The 5,000-nt window shown below is 43.1% G+C and overlaps 1 protein-coding gene across 1 annotated transcript in view; it reads left to right on the top strand.

The window, feature by feature from the left end:
* Positions 1-5,000, top strand: part of LOC122258845 (potassium voltage-gated channel subfamily KQT member 1) — a 648,767-nt gene that overhangs the window by 555,473 nt on the left and 88,294 nt on the right. The window lies entirely within an intron of this gene.

The following is a 5,000-nucleotide window of genomic DNA, read 5'->3' as shown; positions in this document are numbered from 1 at the left end:
CCCCACCCACCCCCCCCCCCCCCCCCCCCCCCACTCCAAAACTAACACACTGAGATAGAGAGTGAGTGATTAGATATTGATATAGATATATATATAGATATATATATATATATATATTATATATGATATATGAGATATATATACACCCTCTCTCCTGAATAAATACACCACACCCTCACTCACAGCACTCCGCACTCTCACACACACACACACACACACATACACACACACATACACACACAAACACACACAGCTCACTCACAAACACACCCACACACACACTTATAGATATTAGATATATATATAATATATATAGTAGATAGACATAGTTAGAGTAGTGATATTGAGATAGTGTGATGTAATGGATATAGTTTAGATAGACCCACTCACACACACAAACTCTACACAGCACACACACACACGACTCACTCACTAGCACACAAACACAATCTCACACCTCCCACACACTCACACACTCCACACTCTCACAAACCCACACACAAACACACACACCCCCACCCTCACAACACACACACACTTACCCACTCACGACACACACAATCCACACACACACACACACACACACTCACACACATCGACACACACATAGATATATATATATATATAGATTAATTATATATATATATAGAGTTAGATTGATTTATATATATAGAGATATTCCCACACGACACACAGACCCACCTACTACAGACCCCCGGCCTCCCCCCGCCACTACCATATACCTCTGTAACCCCCCAGCCCCCGTCCTCCAATGCTTCCCGCCCGCTGTTATCATCACCAACCATTCGCGCCCCCCACGCCTCCTCACTAACACAACTGCGCATCCGACAGCCACCCTGCTCGCGTAATACCCCACAGCGTGCCCCATGCCTCCACGACCGCACCCCTGTCGGCCTTATAATTTACCTTCCACTGCGATACTTAATATGTACTATGCCTCCATCTATCAGAAAATAAATACATCAATAACACTCGGTATATATTCACAATATCGTAACATCACGTCTCTCAATCTCATATATAACTATCACCCAATCTCACTCTCAATTAGGTTTGAGTGTGGTGTGTAAGTGTGTGTGTGGGGGGAGGTGTGTGTGTGTGTGTGTGTGTAGTGAGTATGGGTTGTGTGTGTGTAATATATATATATATATATATATATTAATATAATACGTAATATATAATATAACTATATCTAAAAATATAATCATGAATATCATCAATATATATATGCTCAAAATATCAAAACACTATAACGAGTCATATGACTCTCACTAAATCGGATACTATAATCTCTAAATTAATATACATATATCAATCTCACACACTATAAATACATACATCTCTCTCTCTCTCTCTCGGGTCGTGTCTCCTCTCTCTCCGCGATCGTCGGTCTTCTTCCGCTCTCTCTCCTCTCTCTCTCTCCTCCTCCTCTCACTCTCTCTCTCTCCGTTCGTACTCTCTCCCTCTCTCTCGTCTCTCTCTCTCTCCTCCTCTCTCTCGTCTCTCTTCTCTCTCTCTCTCTCCTCTCTCTCAGTCCTCTCCCCCTCTCTCTCTTCTCTCGTCTCTCTCTCTCTCTCATCCGGTCTTCTCGACTCCGTACTCCGTCTCCGACTCACACCTCTCTCGCTCTCTCTCTCTCTCGGTCTCTTTCTCTTCTCTCTCTCACTCACTGCGTCCCTTTCCTCGGTCTTTCGTTCTCTCTCTTCCCCCTCCTCGCTCTCCTGGCTCTCGCTCCGTTACTCGTCACCGTCTCTTCCCTCTCCCCCTCTCCCTCTCGCTCCTCCCAGCTCCCCTCCTTCGATCTCTCCTCCTGTTGTTGCCTCCATCGCCTCTGTCCTACACCTTCCCCTTCTACCCTCCCCCGCCCTACACTCGCTCCCGGCTCCCTCTCTCCTTCCTCTCTCCTCCCCCCGCAGCGGCCACCTTTCCCCTCAGTTGGGTTCTATCTCCTGTCTACCTCAAGTCCACCGCGCGGCTCACCTCGTCGCTCGTCCGCGCCTCTTCTCTCACTCTCTCACTCACCTCTCTCTCTCACGTCTCTCTCTCTCTCTCTCTCTCTCTCTCTCTCTCTCTCTCTCTCTCTCTCTCTCTCTCTCTCTCTTTCTCGCTCACCCTTTCTTCCCTCTTTTCTTTCCCTCTCTTTCTCTTTGGTTTCCTCTTTCCCAATTTTTCATCTACATTTCTGTAATTTCGTCTCTTTCCCCTTCTTTCACTCTTTCCCCTCTTATACTATCTCCTGGACTCCCTTTTCATCTCTCTTTTTCCCTCTTTATTTTTCATTCTTTCTTTTCCCCCCTATTTCCAGATTCTTTCATCTTTCCCCAAATCTTTCCCTTCCTTTTCCCCTATTTCCATCGTGTCCCTGTTTCCTTTTCTATATTTTCCCTTTTCTACTCTTCTTTCCACTTCTTTTACTCGTTTTCCTTCCTCTTTTTTTCCCTTTCTCCTCTGATTTTACTCTTTTTTCCCCTTATATCCCTCTCTCCACTGATTTTCCTCTTTATTTTCCTTTTTTTCTCCTGTCTCCAGAGATTTTACTTTTTTCACCTTTTTTTCCTTCGCTCCACTGATTTTGCTCTTTTCTTTCCTCTTTTTTTCCTTCTCTCCACTGATTTTACTCTTTTCTTTCCCCTCTTTTCCCTCTCTCCACTTATTTTACTCTTTTCTTTCCGCTTTTCCCAAGTCATTCCACCTATTTCCCTCCCTTTTCTCGCATTATTCCACCCCTTTCCCTCCCTTTTTCCCCTCTCTCTCTCTTCTGTTTTTATTTTCTTGCTGCTGAAATTCATGCCGGATTCATCCACTTTATTTTTTTTTTCCTTTCCTTCTTTCCTTCTTTCTTTTCTTCTTTCTTTTTTGCCAGAGGGAGATATGCATTGACCTTCATTGTAAAGTGGGAGTAGGGAGGGAGATGGAGGCAGGGGGGGGGGGTAGGGAGGGAGGAAGAACAGGAGGGAGGAAGGTGGGACACGGAGTGAGGGAGGAAGGAAGGGAGAGAGGTTGTAAGGGAGGGAGGAGAGAGGAAAAAAGGGAGGGAGAGAAAGGAGAAACTGGATAATGGTCCAGCTGTAAAATCCATTTCCTGAGTCGCAATGTTGTACAGACTCTTTCAGACATGGAGTGGGCAGTAGGAATATAGGCATACATACGCATGTATATGTGTATTTGTGTGTATGTTTGTATATATATATATATATGATAAGGAGGCTATATATATATATATATATATATATATATATTATATATATATAGTATATGTATATATATATATATATATTATAAATATGTATAATATATCATATATATATAATATATATATATATATATATGTAATTTGTATACTTATATAACTATATAAATATATATATATATATATATATATATATATAGAATATATATATATATAAATAAATAGATATATAATATATATTAGTATATATATATAGAATATAAATATAGATATATAGCACATATGTGTGTGTGTATGTCCTATAAGAAATATATATATATAAAGTATATAATATATATATATATATGTGAGGTGGTGTGGTGTGTGGTGGTGTGTGTGTGTGTTGGTGTGTGTGTGTGGTGTGTGTGTGTGTTGTGTGTGGGTGTGTGTGTATACATATGTGTGTATATATATATATATATATATATATAGATAGATAGATAGATAGATAGATAGATAGATAGATAGATAGATAGATAGATAGATAGATAGATATACATCATTTATGTATCTGATTGTGTATATTTGGGCGTAAGCGCGTATGTACGTGCGGGCTTCCTTTAAGCGCAGCCCGATTCACTGTGTTAATATATGTGGCTCCATTTTCCGAAAATCTCCGATTCAAACTCGACGACTGATCTCGAGTTAGAAATACGAGTGGCAACTTCAGCCTTTAGCAATATTGACTTTCCCACAGGAATGTTGGAAGTTCTCAAATACGAGGAAACCTTTTCTGGGGTCGAATAAAGTGGATTTGCTGAATTATTCGCTCAATGACGTCATGGTGGGACGATGACGTCATCATTAAGCTCCACCCCGTCTAGGTCCTGCTGTTAGAGGGATTCAGTGTCCGAACTGAAGGTTTAAATTCTCATTACTTATTCATGAAGGGATATATGAAATGATAAATAAGCGCTCCCTATTGTCTATGACATTATGTCAAGCATATTTCCCTTAGTTAAGCTTAAATGCATTTCTAAAAAATAGCATCGAAGGCTCGCGTTTCTTGAGTATGACGTCATGGAGTGGCCCCGCCTAGATTGTGACGTCATAGAAAAGACCCACGTATCTACGATGACGTCACTACCCTGCATTCTCTAGAGAGAGGGGAGGAGTAAAGGTATAATGAAAAGTGAAGAATGACCCAAGTCACAGAGAAAAAAAGGATTGAGAGATTGAGAGAGAAAGCGAGAGAGAGAGAGGGGGGGGGTGATAGGAAGGGAGGAATAAAAGAAAAGAAAAATAGAAATCGGCAATCGGCTCTTTGATTGCACGCTAGGGGGGAGGTCATCGTCCGGAGGGATGAAGGGAGGGAAAAAGGAGAGAGAGAGAGAGAGAGAGAGAGAGAGAGAGAGAGAGAGAGAGAGAGAGAGAGAGAGAGAGAGAGAGAGAGAGAGAGAGAGAGAGAGAGAGAGAGAGAGAGAGAGAGAGAGAGAGAGAGGTGGGGATGCGAGAGCAGCGCTCGCGAGCATCTAGCTATCGCTTCGCGCGCTCACCGCTCTCTCGTCTCTTCTCTTTTCCTCTCACCTTTACCCCGCGCGAAACCCACCCCCCAACCTAACTCGCCGCCCTTCTTGCTCCCGCTCCCTCTTCTGCCATCTCTCTCTCTCTCTGCTCGCTCTCGCACTGCGCTCCCTCGCGCTGCTCTCGCTGCTGGTTACGTCCGTTCCTCACTCTCTCCCGCTCTCGCTGTTCCCTTCCTTGCCCACGCTCTTGGCGTCTTCCATACCCGGGACGTCCCCCATCCCGC

This window comes from Penaeus japonicus, unplaced genomic scaffold, assembly GCF_977035675.1.
Source record: "Penaeus japonicus unplaced genomic scaffold, GWHDUDI00000001_assembly GWHDUDI00000035, whole genome shotgun sequence".
Classification (NCBI taxonomy): Eukaryota; Metazoa; Arthropoda; class Malacostraca; order Decapoda; family Penaeidae; genus Penaeus; species Penaeus japonicus.
This window is presented reverse-complemented; position numbering and strand designations above follow the sequence as displayed.